The 21,903-nt window shown below is 46.0% G+C and overlaps 1 protein-coding gene across 1 annotated transcript in view; it reads left to right on the top strand.

Moving 5' to 3' along the window:
- JPH3 (junctophilin 3) overlaps positions 1 to 21,903 on the top strand; it is a 1,045,448-nt gene that overhangs the window by 2,432 nt on the left and 1,021,113 nt on the right. The window lies entirely within an intron of this gene.

The following is a 21,903-nucleotide window of genomic DNA, read 5'->3' as shown; positions in this document are numbered from 1 at the left end:
TGTAAACAGAGACAATCTGCAAACTATGCAAGTGATGAGGGTCATTACAACGCTTGCCCGGGCTTTGTTAAATATTGACCTGCATTTGTGCCCTTCGAATCCTAAAACACGTCCATGGTGGGGCATGAGACCCACAGGCTGGCACAAGGGCTGAAAGGGGTGGACTGGGAACTAGAAGAGGCCCTGGAATTAATTACTGGGGACCAAAAGAGGCCCTGGAAATAAGGTTCAAAGTGGCCCCATTTGTCACATTTTCAGCAAGCCCAATGCTTTTCCTATGAGAAAATTTGGAAATATCACACAAAAGAAGCCCAGGGTGCAGAGGCCCACCGGGAAATCTCCAGAGTTCCCTATAGGCCAGTCCACACCTGAGGGCTGACACAACAAGAGAAGTTCTGGCGAGTACCAGGCCTCGCTACCCAACGTATTGGAGTAGCGGGCATGGGACACCTAAATGTATATATATATATAATTATGTATGTGTTTGTACTGAATCAAGGGGCGTTTTAACGTTGGGGAACAGCCTGCAAGGTGGCACAGTGGCACCAATCACTACAGCAATGATGTGATTTCCAAGAAACTGCCATGCAGTTGTACGTCCCGAGCCTAGGTCCAGGGCCACACGGTGTGTTGAAAGCAGGCCCCGAGGCCCATCGGATGTCAGTCCCAAGCACCAGCATCTACGTGTGTGTCCCCGAGGCCCACCGGATGTGAGTACCCGGCACCAGCATCCACATGTGTGTCAGACAGGCCCCAAGGACCATACTGTGTTTGGCCAGGACCAATGAGCGTACAGTATCCGAGGATTCGGCCCAAGGGCCCGAGTACAGCTCCAGGTCCATACACTGAGAAATTAAGCGCGTGTTGCATGGCCAGGGCAGGAGCAGCAGATAGGTGCCCGGTAGCCTGCTGGTGCCAGCTAGACATCCTAGCAAAGCTTGCTCAGTTTTTCATCTTTCTGCGGTTAACAAAAGGAGTCCTTTTGACTTGGGGGCAAAGGCTCCCATTGTTCATGTATTTAGACGCATTTCAGTTTAAGGTGTGCCTTATATACATAGTGCTGATTGTGCGTCACCACCATCTTTTTAACAACAGTGAGGCCCTGGCCCTGGTTTGTCGGTACAGACACCGGCCAGCCATCATGCAGGACCAGGAGACCACAGAACCATAGGGCCTGATTCACAGAAGCCTTTTATAATGGCACAGTCCCACTGGAAAACGCTCTGGGAATCAGGCCCACAGTAAATAATTGCATATTTATGTACCAAAATCATAATTACATTACTTCCTAGGTGTCAAAAAGAGTTGTGCCTATTGTTTATTTCACACGTCACAATAAACGTGATTAATTTAATGCTTAGTCTTGCTTCACATTTACTAGTGATCTCACTCCCGAACTTGCAGAGTGTGATTCAGATTCGTCTGTCACACCTTAACACACCCCTACAAGACTTTCCCACTCCAAATGTTACAGAGTGTGTCCACGGATTCAACTTGTCGACAGGCTGCTCTTTCATGCGCGCGCGCGCGCGTGCACACGCACGCACACAGACACCCCCGCCCCTCTAATGGTTGCTGGGGGTCCCAGATTGTTAGTCCAGTATTAGATACTATTGTTTCAAAAAGCAGCTTAGATGCAGACAAAACTATCCACATGTATGTTCTTGCTTGTGGAGGACATGGTCCTTGTAATGGTTTGGTTTACTTTACTAGATGCTATCAGGTAGGGACGTACTTGGAGACTATCAGCAGCCGGTGCAACACGTAACATAAAAGGAAAAGAGAAGAATGCCCACAATATAGATACAATTACTGAAATGAAATCATGTCAATAAATAAAAAACACCATATCTCTCAAAAGGGGTAACACCTTGCCTAGAATTACAGTGACCGAATACAATTAGCCCCAATTTTTCACACTGTTTATAGTTTTACCTCCAGCCCCAATACATACTCACTCTGGAGGGTGTGTCTTAAAAAAGAGTGTGCATGACTGAATTTAGCAAGGAAGTGCCAAAATATCAACTATGGTTTGGGGAATTTAGGGGAGGGCTTTCAACTGAGAACATTTTTTAAATGATGGTTTAAAATGGGACATTTTAGTATACACTTAAAAAAATGGCTAAGAAGAAACATAATTTGCCAGTTGCTCTTTAGGGTCAAGCATAACAAAAATCCAATAGATGCCAGTTCACCAACTGGTCAGAGGAGCACTTTCCAATGGCTCTTTCATGGTACCTTTACCCACAATATATGCCATCATTGTCATGGTAAAACACACTGCTTGAGTCTTGCAACCACAATAAATGCCAGTATTCTGTCAGCGTAAGAAGTCTTATTATATTTATTTTTTTAAATGGGTAAAAAGTAACAGAATTTGCCAGTAATCCTGTAGGGTAAAACATGAACAAATCGAATAGATGCCAGGTCATCAACATTTCAGAGAAGAATTTTTCATTGCACTTTCATGGTGCCTTTACCCACAATACATGCCATAATTGTCATAAAACACACCACTTGAGGCCTGCGACCATGACACATGCCAGTGTTCTACCAGTATAAGAAGGCATTTTCATGTGGGTTGTGGAGAATAATTGCAGTATTGCCACTGTAAGAAGACATTGTCCTGCTGGCCAATATGTGCTATTGCTGCCAATGTAACAACATGATCATTTTGATGGGCCTATTAATGCCTTTATAGCCACTGTAAGAAGTCATTATCATATTGGGTGTTTCTAATATGTTAGTAGTGGTACTGTAATGACATACTCTTGTTGGCCGTGTCCGATAATGCCTACGCATTTATGTTGCTGTGCCCAGTAATGTCAGTACTTCCACTATAAGAACACACTCATGTTGCTGTGCCTAATTATGCCAATTTTGTCACTGTGGCAAGACACTGTAATGCAGGTTCTGCAAAAAAATCAGTTTTGCCCCATTACACTTGCCTTGCAGACATCATCCAAAGTATGCCAGGACTGCCATCACAAATCTCTGCCGACACCTCTCAGATCCTCTCCTTCTCCAATTTTACCACTGCATTCCAGCTCACTACCCAATCCTGTATTCACATACACAAAGAATTCACTCTTTGTACATGCACACATTCACATGAGTGCGCGCGCGCACACACACACACACACACACACACACACACACACACACACACACACACACACACACACACACACACACCACACACCACACACACACCCCCCCTCCTCACATACACTCAACGTTTTTTCCCCATTTATTTCCTTAGTTGGCTTCATTTGGGCTCCTTGCCGCTCACCAGAATGGCACATCTAGGGAACAACGCAACAGGACCCCTTGCATTGCCCAGGCTGTAGCCACTGACCACCAACCCACATCTCTGGTCTCCATGCCGTTCCTCATCCTCCCTCCTCCCTCCACCCCCCACATGGGCCTGGCTGCATCATCGATGAAGGCTTGGTTCCATCTCCCGCCACAAGATGTTGATCTATGCCTCCATTAACACACTTTCTGAGCTCTTTGCCTGTCAGATATATGTATTCTAAAGAAACCAACAATCCAGGAGAGGCCACTGGGTTGGTGTGATGAGGCTTTCATGTTATGGATAACTGCATGTGGCGGGGGTGCTGGTGAGTGGAATGTTGAGAGTGTGTGCATGCGACCGGAAATGAATGTTCCAGGAGTTGCAAGAGTGCTGGGTGAGGCCTGGCTGAGCCATTCTGTTGAGTCTTGTCTTCATGGATCCTCCTGTTCCACGCAGCTGTCAGGGCGAGAACAGAGCTGACTTTTCTTTTCCAAGCTGGCCTCCTGGTGTGCGGCTTGCAGGCACCCTGACTTTCAACAGCGGAGCGCACCAAGAAGGCTATGCCCGAGCTTCTGTGAATCAATGCAGCGATGGTGTACACACTATTGCCTTGCTATTAGCTTCCAGCAATCTTTCAGGGCACTTGTGCTCACATCCAGGCCTTGCAACCCGGTGTCACAGGTTCTTGGGAAAGTGTGGGCACATGCCCCCATCCAGGCCTTGCAACCCGGTGTCACAGGTTCTTGGGAAAGTGTGGGCACATGCCCCGTCCCTGCATCCAGCCAACAGTGGCATGGCAGCAATGATGGGCTCACATTCATGCTTTCTTCAGCAGGGCCTGTGCACACATCCATGATATGCTTAGGCACATGTCCTGTCCTTGCATCCAGCTTACTGTGGCATGGCAGCAGTGCACAGATCCATGATATTCTTCCAGCTGCTTTTGCTGCAACAGGGATCTTGTGCCTATGCCGCTTTCAACCAGCTGCCCCGAATCTCCGAGGAGCTGGTCCACACCACCAAGCATCGTTCTCATCTGCTTCGCATCTTTGGAATTGCTTGCACGCAAATTCCTGCCTCGCTCACAACGGTCATGAAACATTGGAAGTAGTTCTACACACAGCCATGCCTGGCTCTCAGTTGGCTTGTCTTGTTGGAACTGTGTGTGCGCAGCTACGGCCCTCTCTCAGCTGGGCTGAATTGGCTTGCATGCACTGACATGCCTCACTCTCAACTATCATGAAACCTTGAAAGGGGTTGTACACACACTCATGTCTCACTATCGGCGGCCATGAAACGTTGAAAGTGGTTGTACACACACAGGGGGACATTACGAGTTATCCGGTCTGGTGGCAAAACGGCAGGTACTACTGGCTCTGGTTTATTTTTCCAGATTGGAGTACTCTGAATCTGCCGGTAGGGGCAGCGAACTACTGGCAGGCCCGTAATGCAGGGAGTTCAGGCGATTACTGGCAGAAAAATCACAGAAGCACCGGCACCGTTAACAATTGGAAGTAGTTGGGATTCCAACTGGAATGGGAAATCACCGCAGGGATATGGGGCGCCGCTAACGGTTGGACCGGCAAATTTCTAATGAGAGACACAGTCATACCTGGCTCACAGCTGTCCTGAATCATTGGTACTGCCTGCACACACAGAGCCATGCCTGTCTCTCAGCTGGCCAAACACGTTGGTACTGCTTGAACACATTGCTACGTTTGGCTACCCCAGTTTCACAATCTTTTGAACTGCTTGTACACCCGTCCTGCCCACACACATGCCTCGCTATCAGCTGTGTTAAATATGTAGAACCTCTTCTACACATACCAGGCCTCGTTCTTGGCTGTCCATTATATGTGGAGCTTCTTGTACACACGCATGCTTAACTCTCTGCTATAGTGACTATTCAGATCTGTCTGCACCCATGATTCGCACTCAGCTGCCCTGCCCCCTTATAGCTGATTGTGTACATGTACACATCCCTCTCAGCTGTCTTGAACATTTGGAAACGCCTGTGCACACGTGCATGCATGCCTTGCTCTCAGTTGTGCTATAATATGAACTCTGTACATACATCAATGCCTTCCTCGCTGCTGCCATGGATCGCCCGTGTATTTTCCTGAGCACACACCATGATGACAATGTATATTGGTGTCTGTGCATTGTAAGAGTCTTCATTTGCCACAGGTCACTGACGCCCACCCGCAGACTCCACCCGTTGTTATAATAAATGCAATCCCCAGATGCAGTTCGAGTGCTTGGAGACTTTTGGCTATGTTCAGTACATATTGGGCATGCATAGCTCTCAAGTTTATCGATGCAATGCATGAGAAGACCAACCAGTCTTGTTTTTGCATGGGATTCTTGCATGTGTAGTTTTCCTGAATTTCAAATGGGAAAGAAAAAGCTACAAGTCCCAGAATCTAAAGGGAAAAGAGAAAAAAAAACATTTTCTGTGGAAACAATAGGTAAAAAGCCACACGGTTTGCGATCAATTTTGTATGTTAGCATGGGAAAAAACACAATAGATGCAAGTCACCAACAATGCACACAACCATTTTCCAATGCATTGTTATGATGTTTTGCCCAAAACATATGTCAATATATAGAACATTTTCATACTGACTGTGCCCACACATGCCCATGCAGGCTGCACTAACATGTGCCACTATTACCATATAAGGACTCTCATCGAATAAAAATGCCCTGCCACTAAAATAAATTATATTCATACTGGCTATATCAACATAGGCCAGTGTACACACTTAAGTTTGCTTTTACCCTTGATGCAAAGTACAAAAATGTATTGACAAACAAAGCATATGTGCCCATACTAGAGCCACCAATGTAATCCAATCTAGTCACGTAATTACACTTATCCAGTTGCCTTACGATTGATGGGGAAAAAAGTAACAAATGCCATGCCACAGCAAGAAAGCAAATGCACATTGAAACTATAGGCCAGTTCACCAGCTACGTAAAATAACACGTATCATGTTTGCCTTACCCTTCATGTAAAAAATGACATGCTACGTTAAGAAAGTAAATGCACACTCTCAAGACTAAAGTAGGCCAGTATAGCTACGTAATATCACCTATCACATTGGCTTTATCCCTGATGCACAGTTATTTTGCATCAAGGGTGATACCAACATGATAAGTGTTATTACACAGCTAGACTGGCCTACATTCAGCATAGGCCAGGCTAGCTGCGTAATAACACTTCACTTATCATTTATGTTTTACACTTGATGCCTGGTACTGTGCACCAAGGGTAAAGCAAAAAAGAATACCATGCCCCTAGGATTCCCCACCCCTAAATGTGAGTGGGGCCGAAAAATGTAGCAGTGGGGGCTGACCCACACATACAATACTTAACCCCTACACATTCGTACTTCAGTCAAACAACTCCTTACATGTACGGGTTTGTAACAACAAACATACCAACATACACATTCTCATACATACTACATACATACATACTTACATGCATACATAAATAGCTGCGAGGGAGGACCAAATGGCTCTCCTCTTCACAATGTGAACACAGGGCTTCTCTCCTATCAGTCTGCGTGTCTACGTTGTTAATGTAATAATGAGAGGGGGTGGGTCAAGCTTTCAACGCCCAGCTGGCCTCCCATTTACGTCTGTTGCAGACAAAAAAACATAGTGAGTACATGGCACTGCTCAGAGGGAGGCAACAGAGTCCCTTGTGCAAATAAAGCACACACGTGGACTGGTATGCAGTCTTTTAATCGAAATGTATTCATTGAAATGCTATTCCATCGAAAAGCATATTCATTGAATGTTTTTTCATTGAACGTTCAACTCAAACATACCTTTAAAATAGATGGTTTGGTTTGGTTGGTTTGGTTTATTATTTGTAATGCGCCGGAATACCCTAGGGTAACAGGGCGCAGCAGATACAAGAATTTGATACAAGATGTATGGATGTTTGAGTTGGAAATTCAGTTGGTCGAGGAAAGGGTTACATTTCAAAAATGTAGGTTTGAGGGAGTTTGGGGGGATCCCACAATAAAAAAAATAAACACTACACAAGTTAGAGGGAGCTGTCCAGTGCTGAAATACATTGTAACTGTATTGAATAGATTTCAGCACAGTAGAGCTCTCACTGACTTGTGTAGTGTGCACCTTTATTTCATTTTATAGGACTGGGGACCTTTATTTTATTTTATTGGAGGGGTTGAGGGGGCCCAATAAAAAATAAAAAGTACACACTGCACAAGTTAGAAGGAGCTGTCTAGTGCCGAAATACATTGCAACTGTATTGAATGGATTTCAGCATTGGACAGCTCTCACTGACTTGTGTAGTGTGAACTTTTATTTCATTTTTTAGGACTGGGAACCTTTATTTTATTTGATTCAGGGATTAGGGGACCCCCTAATAAAAAAGTGCATACTACACAAGTTCGAGGGAGCTGTCCAGTGCCGAAATACATTGCAACTGTATTGAATAGATTTCAGCACTAGACAGCTCCCTGTAAAGTTATACCATTGTCCATGTTTCATTGAATTTCCATGCTAAAAATGTAAAGTGTTTATATAACGAAACCTTATTCCATGAAAGGGCTTCGATGCATAAACACTTTGCACTTTATGTATGGCAATTCGGTGAAACACCTTTCAATGAAAAGGATTTGATGGAAAAAATCCTCGATGGAAACATTTCGATGTAAAGACATGTAACCATGTGGACTGTGCTGCCTCCCAATCAGGCGCAGAGGTGGTTTCCCCCACCCATAGTGGCAGGCCACCACTGGTCAAAAGTGTCTACCTTCCGAGCCGCTGGTGTTCAGAGAGAGCCACAGCCTTTCCACATACAAACAAAGGAACTAGACACCATCTACCTGGGAACAGACTGCTATGGAAGGTCAGTGAGCCTGCCACCTGGGGTGCATCCCCTCCTTTCCCCCAAATTAATAGAATATTACACCCGCACAATAGCTTGGGAACCTGAAATAACTTGTACACAGAGGCAATGATGGCACTACAACCTGGTTTGGGTTAAGTAAGGGGGCAACCTTATTTGAATGAGTGGGGAAAAGACCATGCCTTAGAACATCTATCCCTGACCTGATTACGATTGGGGTTTTCGAAGGGGAGTGGTGTGGTAAGCAGCGTCTCCCACCCTTGACCTGGCTGTCTCAGCCCAAACCCCTCCACTTCCCCGGACATGGGCCATAAGTGCAGGCTTACAGAATATCCCTGCTTGACCCACTGGCTCGGACCAGCCTATAAGGCAATAGGCCTAGGGCAATAGGCCAGGGGCCCAACCCAAAACACAAAGCGCTAGTGTGGGCCTGATTTTTTTATCAAAGTGGTCCACTTTTTTGGCCCCTGTGGGCCAGTTCGATAAGTTACTTCACCACGCGGCTAGTAGTTTTGACCACTGATACTGAATAAATAATCTTTAAAATGCCAAAAAGGCATCACATTTTATCAAAAGGTCCCCCCTTGGTTACTACTCAAACAGTCTGTCACAAAAGAAATGAATTGCCATTTGAAACTGTGGGCACATTTTTCAGTGCCCGAGGCAATGTTATGCCCCAGTCCGACCCTGTAATGACCCATGTGCCACGGCCCTGCCTGTCCAACCCTGTTACTCATCAGAGAGTGAAAAGCTCCAAACTGAAGTTGATGTAAACAGGTGACCCATCTGGTATTGCCATAATCCACAGAGTTGAAACAATGCCATTAATACTGCCCCAGCAAAACTCAATCTAGGCAGGTGGTAGGTTATCTGGCGATGCTTGCTTCTGGTCCAGCATGTTGCAGAAATACTGTGCCTACACATACCACAGCAGTATGGTGTCATTCCTGGGTGACCATTGACATCCCGACGCGGATGCCTGATTGGGGGCAGACTCAACCCTATGATGTCTCCTCCATTCACTCCCAGCCCCACACAGAACTCTGCCCTAAGGTCACATGCCAGTGCTTCAGGGTACAGCACAGTAGCACTGGCTGCCCTGAGGATTAGGCTAACACATTCCTGCCTGAGCCCTGGAGCTCTTGGAGCACCTGCCTGTCTTCATAGCTCTACACAGTTGCCAGACCTGGATACCTAGCATAGTGTTTCTGAGGAGAGGACTTTAGGGGCCAGCCTGTGCTCACAGGTCCTCCGAGGGGTCGGTCTTTTCTCAATGGTACTCATTGTAGCTTGTCATTGCTTCGAGATACTCAAAGATGCCTGTATATACACATGTGGAATTGGGGGTGTCTGGATGCGCGCCGAGGACAGACACTTCATACAAAACCAAAGGCTACAAGATATTTACTCAGATTAGTCACTGCCCTGTTATTCTCTGAAATATATGTCTAATAAGCCTTTTTCGACAGTTGTCTGTGATAAATCATCCTACTTTGTGCCAGTGGCACCAGAAAGGATCCGAACAGATTGGAATAACAAGTAAATTATAAACCCCCTTGTCCAATATTGATAATGTGGACGAAACGGCAGGCTTATCTCCGAAAAGGTCATGGATTGTTGTTTAGTTGAAATATTACAATTATTACCCAATGATAAAAGGGGCTGTCCAGTCAAAGTTGTATCAAAACATCTACTTTACTAATATCACAACAGACAGTTCTAGCAACACTACAAAATACAACCCACCTTGTAAAGGAATGCAGAGGACAGACAGTTTCAATGAAGGAAAAGGGTTGCTCTCTGGATACTGATAGGAGGGTAGTCGGTATGGTTAATAACCACAACAGTTTGTTAAGGTTTTTTGGCTTTAGCACAAAGGGAGAAATGGTTCTGAAAATGTCTCTAGGGGCCTCCTGGGAAGGACCAGGGGAACAGAACCATAATGTACCTTGTGCTGTAGGTGTTCTTGGTGCTCGACAGGGTTGAGTTGGTTTCATGGCACTTTGCCGGTTTCTGTGACAGAGTTCGAGACAGGGGGTCCCTGCGGGTATCAGGTGGCACAAGGGTTCAGCGAGCGAAGCAGGTTGAATGACTGCACGCTGGCCTACACAGTGGCTCAGGGTCACGAATCATCTCAGTGCTGATAGGCGCTTCTGAAGCACTGATCAATACATCTCAGGTTTCTTTCAGTGACTGCGGCTTGACAATGGTCAGCACTGTAGTCGGTTGCAGATCAAGGATCTCGACTGGCTCAAAAATGTCCTTTAACACAGACAGTGGCAAATGCTTATCGAGGCACTTGTCCCAGCTTCTTCAATGGGCTTGTGTCGTCCTTTAAGGCAGACGGCCCAAAGCTGAGGAGTGTTTTGCAGGCAGCTGTCTTGTCCTTGGTGGTAAGTTCTGAGACTTTCTGGCACTTCCTATCCAGGAAGCTTGCTGCAGACACTAGCAGGGCATGCTGTGTGCTGGCTGTGTACCGATTCTGGAGTTGTTTGGTGGATCTTGCATCACCCTGATAGGTTCAAGGGTGAGAAGTTCAAAGAACTCTGTGGCACCACCCCCCATGAAGTACTAGGGTTCAGTCCTCTCATACGACCTACCCCTAGCCAGGAACATAGGCTGCTTGACCAGGGTGAACACCCTGCACACTGCCTACTGCATGGGTCATGCACAGGCGGTACGGCTGAGGTTCACGGCTCACACATGGCCTGGTCCTGCATACAATACAGGGCCAAAATAAACCCCCCCACTCCTACATTGATACCTGGGAAAGGCACTGCATACAGCACGCATGCTCGGTATCCACTACCTGCATACCTACAACCACATGCTGAAAAGGTATGTGGGTCCAGGGAACACACATGTGTATGCACAGGGAACACAAATGTGTATGCTCCTGTGAGGACAGTTACCGCACATCATATGAGTTCTGTGGACATATCGTCACCAGTTAAATCATTCGAAAACTATCAATTTATCAAGCAGTTTAGATAGCAACACTATGGGCCTCATTACAATTAGCTCCATGGCTGCCTCCAAAACCCTTCCGACTCCACCCTGGTGTATGGAGCAATTACCCCATTCACCAGGGGCATTCCCCATTCCCATTTGAGCCCCCATAGGGCTCAATGGGAATGGGGAAGGTGCTAATAACGTTGCGGTACCGTTATTAGCTCCAGAGTCCCTTTGCGGGTCCCGTCCTTAACGCCTGCAAAAACTAGATGATACGGAGGGACCCGCAAAGGGAACTCGTAGTAGGGCGGTAAGGGATTACCGGCACCGGTGCCCTTACTGGTGCCGGCAATCCCTTACCTCCTACTACGTAATGCGGCCCTATGTGTACTTTATTGCACAAAATTAGTCATGAAAAAGTATCAAACTTAATGAAGAAACCAAAGTGGAAAAATATATTTTTTTAAAAGGTGACATTCATACATGAAATTTAAACACGTCAGAAATTGAAACACATTAGTAATGAGAAAGTTTAGGGATCATCAACACAACGTTTAAAAATGTTGTTATACAGACATTCCCATTAACTCATGGGAATTAACATAAAGTCCAATTAAATTCTATTCTGTCCGTTGGTCAATTAAACCCTAATCTAGCATTGCCACTCTGCAGAAATACTTAAGCCTACAAATATCTAAGCAACAATGAGAGAACTAAAGGGGGACATTTCTACCTCTCTCTTCTTCGGGGTGCTGGATATAAGTATCAGTGAACCCAGCATACAAAAAACACACCGGTATGGCTATGACTTTTATAAACCATTTATTTTATTAACTAATTATGTTAAAATTCATGTAACCGTACATAACAATATTTTAATTAACTGTCGGAGGGCACACGACGCTAATATGTGCTATAAATGTATATTAATGCTGGAGAAAAGTAGTTATATACTGGGCGTTTAGTGAGCCACCTGTTAATGGCGCTTAATCAGTGGAACAGGTGAGAGCTGGATCCTCCCTGGAGGAGCTGGATGAGCAGAGGACTCACCCAATGACTCCCCCAACTCATGGGTTATACTCACCTGGATCTTTTGGGGGAGAGCAGACCCGTGCACTTCCTTTGAGGCCCCCTTGTTGGTCTGATAAGCTCCACCTGCACAGAGCAAGCACAGATCTTGTGGGAGAAACACATCTTCTGAGCACGGCCTCTGGTGCCTTCATGAGCCTGCATGGAGCGTGAGGACCTCCCCAGCTCTGCACGCAGGGTAGAATGCGGCGCCTATAGGTACAGATCCTCGAGCGCCTTCATGAGCCTGCATGGAGGGGACGACCTCCCCAGCTCTGCACGCAGGGTAGAATGCGGCGCCTATAGGTACAGCGCCCTCGTGCGCCTTCATGAGCCTGCATGGAGCAGGAGGACCTCCCCAGCTCTGCACGCATGGTAGAATGTGGCGCCTATAGGTACAGCGCCCTTGAGCGCCTTCATGAGCCTGCATGGAGCGGGAGGACCTCCCCAGCTCTGCACGCAGGGTAGAATGCGGCGCCTATAGGTACAGCGCCCTCGAGCGCCTTCATGAGCCTGCATGGAGCGGGAGGACCTCCCCAGCTCTGCACGCAGGGTAGAATGCGGCGCCTATAGGTACAGGTCCTCGAGCGCCTTCATGAGCCTGCATGGAGGGGACGACCTCCCCAGCTCTGCACGCAGGGTAGAATGCGGCGCCTATAGGTACAGATCCTCAAGCGCCTTCATGAGCCTGCATGGAGCGTGAGGACCTCCCCAGCTCTGCACGCAGGGTAGAATGCGGCGCCTATAGGTACAGATCCTCGAGCGCCTTCATGAGCCTGCATGGAGCGTGAGGACCTCCCCAGCTCTGCACGCATGGTAGAATGCGGCACCTATAGGTACAGATCCTCGAGCGCCTTCATGAGCCTGCATGGAGCAGGAGGACCTCCCCAGCTCTGCACGCAGGGTAGAATGCGGCGCCTATAGGTACAGATCCTCGAGCGCCTTCATGAGCCTGCATGGAGCGTGAGGACCTCCCCAGCTCTGCACGCATGGTAGAATGCGGCGCCTATAGGTACAGATTCTCGAGCGCCTTCATGAGCCTGCATGGAGCGTGAGGACCTTCCCAGCTCTGCACGCATGGTAGAATGCGGCGCCTATAGGTACAGATCCTCGAGCGCCTTCATGAGCCTGCATGGAGCGTGAGGACCTCCCCAGCTCTGCACGCATGGTAGAATGTGGCGCCAATAGGGACAGATCCTCGAGCGCCTTCATGAGCCTGCATGGAGCGGGAGGACCTCCCCAGCTCTGCACGCAGGGTAGAATGCGGCGCCTATAGGTACAGCGCCCTGGAGCGCCTTCATGAGCATGCATGGAGCGGGAGGACCTCCCCAGCTCTGCACGCAGGGTAGAATGCGGCGCCTATAGGTACAGATCCTCGAGCCCCTTCATGAGCCTGCATGGAGGGGACGACCTCCCCAGCTCTGCACGCAGGGTAGAATGCGGCGCCTATAGGTACAGCGCCCTCAAGTGCCTTCATGAGCCTGCATGGAGCGGGAGGACCTCCCCAGCTCTGCACGCAGGGTAGAATGCGGCGCCTATAGGTACAGATCCTCGAATGCCTTCATGAGCCTGCATGGAGGGGACGACCTCCCCAGCTCTGCACGCAGGGTAGAATGCGGCACCTATAGATACAGCGCCCTCGAGCACCTTCATGAGCCTGCATGGAGCGGGAGGACCTCCCCAGCTCTGCACGCAGGGTAGAATGCGGCGCCTATAGGTACAGATCCTCGAGCGCCTTCATGAGCCTGCATGGAGGGGACGACCTCCCCAGCTCTGCACGCAGGGTTTAATGCGGCGCCTATAGGTACAGATCCTCGAGCGCCTTCATGAGCCTGCATGGAGCGGGAGGACCTCCCCAGCTCTGCACGCAGGGTAGAATGCAGCACCTTTAGGTACAGATCCGCGAGCGCCTTCATGAGCCTGCATGGAGCGGGAGGACCTCCCCAGCTCTGCACGCATGGTAGAATGCGGCGCCTATAGGTACAGGTCCTCGAGCGCCTTCATGAGCCTGCATGGAGCGTGAGGACCTCCCCAGCTCTGCACGCAGGGTAGAATGCGGCGCCTATAGGTACAGATCCTCGAGTGCCTTCATGAGCCTGCATGGAGGGGACGACCTGCCCAGCTCTGCACGCAGGGTAGAATGCGGCGCCTATAGGTACAGATCCTCGAGCGCCTTCATGAGCCTGCATGGAGCGGGAGGACCTCCCCAGCTCTGCACGCAGTGTAGAATGCGGCGCCTATAGGTACAGCGCCCTCGAGCGGCTACTTGCCCAGCCCATGACTTCCAGCGCGTATCCCACTGTAATTAGGAAGTACAAATATAATTGCAGGTGTCAACTACAAACTCTCATGTAATACTCATTGTATGGAAGCCAATGTAAAGATTCCATTGGGTGTGTGTTATAGTTCAAACCTTACCTCTGGACTGCCACATCTTACTGCATGTAGTTTATGGTGTTCATTCCACTGTGACTCTGATGTAAACAAAACATATATTTATTTATTTAATGGAATGCGATATAGATGAAACCTTTACCCATTAGACATATTATTACCATAAAACATTCATATAATATTCATGTAACATTCATAAAATGACTTCATCATAGATCATTACTAAAAACCAGACATATAGGCACATTCATTACATACCATATTAATTAATAAATATTCACGTCCTAAAATCTAAACTTCCTAACATTATTAACCATTAATTGCTACACATTTCATGTACCAATAACACCAGGCTTGTTTCGGGAGGATAGCTCAGGGGCAACGCACGACGATGCGAAGCAACCCAGGTTCGATTCCCGGGTCCGCGCTTAGAAACCTCTGGGTATTAAGCGCGCTGTAACTAACCAATTACAATTACCGAGAGCCAAACTCGATCAAGTGCAAGCTGTTCCTTTTGGAGGTCATGCGGTATCTCCAGAACGATAGCTCTTTGATTGAATCAAGGTTATGAACCTATTCAGCAAGATGTAACATATAAGTTGAACCTTATTTCGGGCATTCCGTCATTACATGTCTTACATATTCTAGGGCTTTCCTATTCTTGCACATACGACAATTTCTGTTTTCCAAGGAATTTTCAACATTGGACCCAATACTGACAACACAGGAAGATGACTGATGCGAAGAAGCAGTATGAACCTACGTAGATTCTTTGAAGAACACAGCATCAAATAGGGCTGGGGTTTCTTATAAATTTATAGCATTTCAGTAACAAGTACATACGATTTTAATTCACCGAAATTAATACAATTATTACACCAGTCCCAATTCTCGATTCTTTGCTCAAACTTCCTTTTTAGTTCATAATATCCTTTGCACTAGTCCGGGGTCCAATCCATCGACTCAAACAATGCTTGCACAGGCTTTTCATGTATGCCACCACTCTTCAATGGCATATTCTGCCCCTCAGCATGCAACAGAGGGCATGTCGGGTCAGTCAGGGCTTTACTATGTAACAGGCCAGGCTTCTTTAGTGCTGTGGCCGCCACGGGGATAAGACACAGTTTGAGTCGCAGTAGCTCCATGGGAATGCACTGTGGGAGACCTAGAATCCTTCTCCAGAAGCGGGCCTCCACTCCCTGCAGCCGTGTCAAATTTATCATTGAAAAACCTTCTAGACCGTCCAAGATGGCCGGAACAAAGCACTGTTTATAAAGGTGAGTGGTGCCTTCAAGGCTATAATCCCCTGTGCGTAGTACCGTTAGTTGTGCAGCTTTTCGCCTGCGGGTAGAAAAACATTAGTTGAAGCCCTGTTTTGACTCAAATTCCACTCCCAAGTATCTGTAACAGTCGGCGTATTGCACAATAACCCCCATAGCTGATAACCTAGTTCTTCATATTTTCCTTTGAGAAAATAAAATAATCTCAGTTTTACCCAGATTTCTGGATAGCAGATTAATTGCAGCCTATATTCACAGCTCACTTGTTTATCTCACCAGGCCGGAGAAGGTGTGATCTAATTTCACTAGATCGTCTGCGTATGCGAGGCATACAATATGATGCGTATCCATCTTCGAGGGGCAGGCTTTGGCTACTTTTTAAATATTTTGGAAGGTCAGTCATATAGAGATTAAAAAGAAGGGGGGCCAGGACACAGCCCTGTTTAACCCCTCTTGTGCTTCTTAGCGGGCACATCAGGGTCCCCTTCTCGTCCAGCTTGACCTGAAGAGTGTTGCCCTCATGAAGCCTGAAGTAACTTCAGGAAATATAATAAATGGGCCGGACAGCCACAGTCTTCACATTTTTGCAACAATCTATCTCTGCATACAGATTCGAAGGCTGCACGGAAGTCAACGAAAAGTGCATAGAGCCCAGGATTATTATTACGGCCACTTGCACTTGTCGTCAAGAGATACATTAGCCTTCTGTTTTGTGAGGTGGAGGACTGCGCCCTAAACTCTGTTCGGAACCTGCCTAGAAGACCACGTGCTTTGGACCATTTCTGGAGCTCTTCTAATAAGTATGACACAAACAATTTGCCCTTTACATCTAACATAGGCAAAACTCTATAATTACTTGGCACAGTTCAATCACCTTTTTTATACACTGGTATTAAAATTGCAGTCTTCCAAGACTGTGGAATTCTGCCGATAGTTAATACTTTATTAAACATGATTTCCAAAATATTAGCCCATATTTCAGGTTCATCCTTTAGCACATTGCTCGCTAGGCCATTCGGACCAGGGGACCCAGACGCTTTTAATCGACCAATTTTATTTAGAATCTCTGCTTTATCAATATCAATCCAATTTTTACTTAGAAACTTTCTGATGAGAGAAAGTGTTTGTTTTCCCAAGGATAATATCAGGTTCAAGATGTTCTATCCACTGCTGCTCATTTATTGGGTTTATTATTCCCGAATTTTTGTTACCCTTTGCATCCCCCAACAATTTCCAGATATTTCTCATATTGCGGGACTTTAAAACCGCTAGCATTTTTTGGCCGCCAGACCGTCTGTGGGACGAGCATCAGCAACACACCCAATTTCTGTATTTCTTATTAATCTCCTTAGTATTTGCAAATACAGTTGAGTCACAGCCCTTATGTTTGACTGCACAAATTTCCCATTGCATGCCTCTCTTTGGATCTCTTATAATGTTATCGTATGGCATGCCGTGCTCAGATTCGTATATACCATGGGTAAGTTTAGGTGCAGCCACTTCATTAGAAAACTCGTAGAGCCAGTTTTCAATCTCATCTGTACCCAACTAGGCAAATTGCACATACAGATCGATTACTATTTCAATAATGCAATTGGTTGACCTCTCCACATTTTCTGCTGACCAAGCGTGGTTATCATCAATTGAGCCAATCTTCTGTTGCACACTTTTCAATTTTCTAGGACAAAAAGACATGGCGAGGATAGCATGGTCACTAAAATCTTTCCTCACTACAGTCAAATTTTGGATATAATCTAGGAGATTTGGGTTCTCAAAAAATAATCCAGGGTGGCCTTCCTATCTCCCTGAGCCCAGGAATAATTCCCTGGGCGGTCATCCTTCAGGCGGCCATTTAACATGCTTAGTTCCCAGTTGCCTAGGTATCTTACCCATTTCCGCCCTTGCCTGTTTGTGAGGGTCTGCATCATCATGATACTTCCGTCTTCTACCATATGCCCCCCCCCCCCCACATGTTCTTTGGTACACACACATTGGGCGTTTAGGTCATGGCTAATATGACCCAATCTTCATTATCTCTCCATATCCAATGTGCCTGCAGGTCCATTAATGTGTCAAATATAGAATCCGTAAAAGGGTCATAGACATTAATACCCAACATTCGACCACAATTCCCTGGATAGATATCTTCAATCCCTACTGCTAGAACTAATATTCGCATTCTAAGGTGCAACTCCTATGGGCAGGGAAATAGTGCTTAATTCCAATTAATAACCCTCCATAGGGTCTACCCATTTCCCTCTTTCTGTCCAATGTTTGTATTATACGATAGCCGTCAATATGCATATTTAGCATTATCATGTTTCCTGTAAGAAAGATCTGGCTTTGTGCCAGCATTCGCAATGACTTCCTGGAAGTCAGTAGATGCCTGAATCCATGTGAGTTCCAGGATGTCAACAGAATTTTTCAATTTATATTATCTGGGAATGTGGCCAATGAATCTTCCAGTCACTTCAAGACTTGTTGGATATCCTCTAACTTTTCCACATCGCCTCCAGTATCCACAATATTTCTGGGTGGGAGTAGACTTCCTGGTTTGTGGTTAACAGCTCTCAGAGGAATATTTGGATCAATCATATCCACATTCACGTCCAACTCCATACCCATACATTTCAGTTGTATTTTATGATTACAAATAATTTCTATTGTAGCTGTAACTTTACAGTGAATCCGGTGACATTAGGGTTAGTAGTTTCCAATACAAAGTCCTCTGTTACTAGTACCCATGACCGGGGAATTTGTTTCATGATTTGTTGAAAAGTTGACCGAGTCAGCCAACAATTTCTCACTTTCTGATTTTGATGTTTTACAGTGAAAGCCTTAGGATCAATACCAAAATTGCAACCCTTCCCAGGTTCATCCTGCGCCTGTTGGCTGAATCAGTCAGCTTTTCTGCAAATCATGAAACAAATTCCCCCAGATACGATGTGATGTGGCAATTATAGCGCGCCTGTACGCAAGTGTTTTTAGGCGTGACATCGGAGGTACTTCGGGCTACAAATTTAATACGTTGTGGGGTAGAACTTTCATCAATATCGACTCCTCCTTTAATTCCCAGATTATATGGTTGCCGCCCTGACACATCGAGAACCTCATTGATATTAATACTGCTGAGTAATTTCTCACGATTCAGTAGCCAGCTGGTAAAAGTTCCCATATTCTTTGCCTCCTTCTCCTGTGCAGTAGTTGATTTCTGTATTTCTTTGAACCGTTGACAGGCTTTGGCCATGTCTGTATTAAATGATCTTGAGTCATTTTACTACTCGTTCCTCTGTTCCAAAGTGCTACAGCACTTTGTTTGCGTGACAAAGATATTTCAGAATTGGGGAAATATCCGACTTATTAACATTCACGCATTAAAGTGTCAAACCATCATCAATAGATTTATCTTGAACTCCATCCTTCTCTTTATTAGGCTGGAGCACTGATGTTGGCTCATGATCAACAAGAGGCACCTGATCCGTAACAGTGGTAGGTGTAGTTATTCGTCTGTGAGAAGGATTAGATATCAAATCTTCATGAATTTTGCCTCAAAGTTTTCATAAAAATGTGGCGAATTGCATTGTGACCATAAAAGAGTGAATTTCAGCAATGGGTTCAGCAGCGGTACTTTCCTCTTGAATTGAAGCTAATGAATCTGATTGATGAAAAAGATTTTGAGATGCTGATAGTCTATTAGGATCTTTAATTAAGCCACCCGCTGCTGCCGATCTGTTTGTATCAAGAGCCGTCCGTTCACCAACCATTAGTAACAGTTTCTCTGCTACTGCTGCAATACTCTCCTGCAACGAGTAGCAGAGATATAGTAAATCATTATTATCAATGTCGTCAAGAGTAATACCATTATCATCTACCGGTTCCTCACCGTATAACCCTGCTATCGCAGTTCCTGGTGAGGAACCTGCCTCAACAAAGGTTACATACGGTTCCACTGGGGAAAAAACGGTCATTTTCACCCTTGTCGTGGATATTTGGTGAATTTTTGCTTCAGTTTCATCGGCATTATCAGCCGCCGCCATGGGCTGGTTAGTTATGATAAATTGTTTGTTACAAAACCTGACACCCCCCTCCCCCATTTCGCAGATTGTAACCCCCTTTTTTAGTTTTATGTGGCATTTCCCAATGCTGTCTCACACTTTCCGTGAAAACTGTAGCGTTATGCAATTCAAAATGTGTCCAATTGCAACAATATGGGCACATTCACTAACTACAACCGTTAACGCTTCACACCACTCACCTGAAAAGGCTTGGTCCCAGATGTTTGCTGTCGGCTGGGAAGCGGGACAGTGAGACAGCACTTGCTCAAGGCACTTCAGCCAATGCGCACCCACCAATGCATGAGATTCGCCGTTGAAATAGTTTACAGATTTTAAGGGCGGGACTTCACCAGACCAACCAATGGAATGAATGAGTCTTGTGAGACTCGTTTGTAATGTTGTAATTCACAGCGGCAAGCAGCAAAGGCAGGAAACAAAGAACAGTGAGACAGCACTCGCTCAAGGCACTCAAGCGAATGCACACGCGCTAATGCACAACGCTCGCTATTTATTTATTTCATTAAATGTTTTCATTTGTAGAGCGCGCTGAAACCCTTAAGCATCAGGGCACTTTACCAGTTAGATCGGCCCAAGGCGGGCATAGGCCTAAGTATAGTTACAGTGTTACAAGGTGGGGAACATGTACATATAAATGAAATAGCTTGGCAGGATGGCTGAGAGTTGAATGAGGCGACATCAATGGGGGTACCCTTCATACGTACAGCAGTGAAAGTTTAGGGATGAAGCGTAGGATCATGCAAGTTGAATAGCAATGTCTTTAGGGTTTTTGCAGAAGGCCCAGTAGGATTCTTCTGCTCTGATGGCAGGTGGGAGGGAGTTCCAATTGTTGGCCGCTAAGACTGGAAAACTAGAGCCTCCTGCTCTGGTTCTTTTGAACTTAGGTTGGAATAATCTGTGGGAGTATATGGCTTGTGTAGGCCTTTTGGATTGTATTTTGGTCATGTTCTGTACTAAGTAAGGTGGCGCTGTGTTTGGGATGCACTTGTGTGTGATAGATAATGTCTTGAACAGTATTCTTTCCTTCATCTGTAACCAGTGGACAGCTCTTCTGGCGGCCGAGATGTGCTCAGAGCGTGAGATATTGAGTGCAGCACATAAGGCATTATTCTGGATGGTTTGGAGTTTTTTTACGTTATTGGTGGAGTTGTCCGCAAAGAGGACATTGCAGTAGTCGAGCCTGGTTCCGATTACTGCTCAGGCTATCGTTAGTTAGGCAATTGTTTCTGGATAGGAAAGGCCTGGCCACTATTAAAATAGTTTCCCGATCCTTAGGGCCGGACTTCACCAGACCACCCAATGGAACTAATGAGCCTTGTGAGGCTCGTTTGTAGCGTTGTCGTTGACAGCGACAAACAGCAAAGGCAGGCGGGGAATAACAGCGAGACAGCACTCACTCAAGGCACTCCATCCAATGCAGGAATTAAATGTATTTAACATTAGTTACTCGCACAACATATTTTTAAATGGCCAAACTCACCAAATTGTAATAAAAATATCGTATCTAATGCGCCCGCTCAAATCGATGCCCTGCTATGTTCAACCTCCAATAGCGTCGCAGTAAGCTGGGCTTCTGGCGCCAAATATTTAAATTATGAGTAAGGCTCTCAGTTTCCCATTTTTACTGATTTGTACACAGAAATACAGTTTTCCTTTTAGTGTTTATTTACAGAAAATGGATAAAAAGGGAATGGCGAGGGCCTGATTTACAAAACTGTTTTTTTTTTATAAACCACAAGTCTCTTGATTGGGTCTTAAATTGGCAAACAAGCATTGCAGGTTAGTGTCTGTGCAAAGTAACATAACCCAGAGGCTAAAAGGAGTTGCATCCCATATTAAGCTACTCAAATGGATGCAGATTTGCAGCTCTTGACTTGTGCAAGAGCGCAACTCTCTGAGCTTCCCATTTCACGCATGAAACTGCTAATGTGCTTTTTTCATGTAAAT

Source organism: Ambystoma mexicanum, chromosome 1q (genome assembly GCF_040938575.1).
Source record: "Ambystoma mexicanum isolate Mex_15411 chromosome 1q, UKY_AmexF1_1, whole genome shotgun sequence".
Lineage (NCBI taxonomy): Eukaryota > Metazoa > Chordata > Amphibia > Caudata > Ambystomatidae > Ambystoma > Ambystoma mexicanum.
Note: the sequence above shows the minus strand (reverse complement) of the source record. Positions and strands in the feature narration are given on the sequence as shown.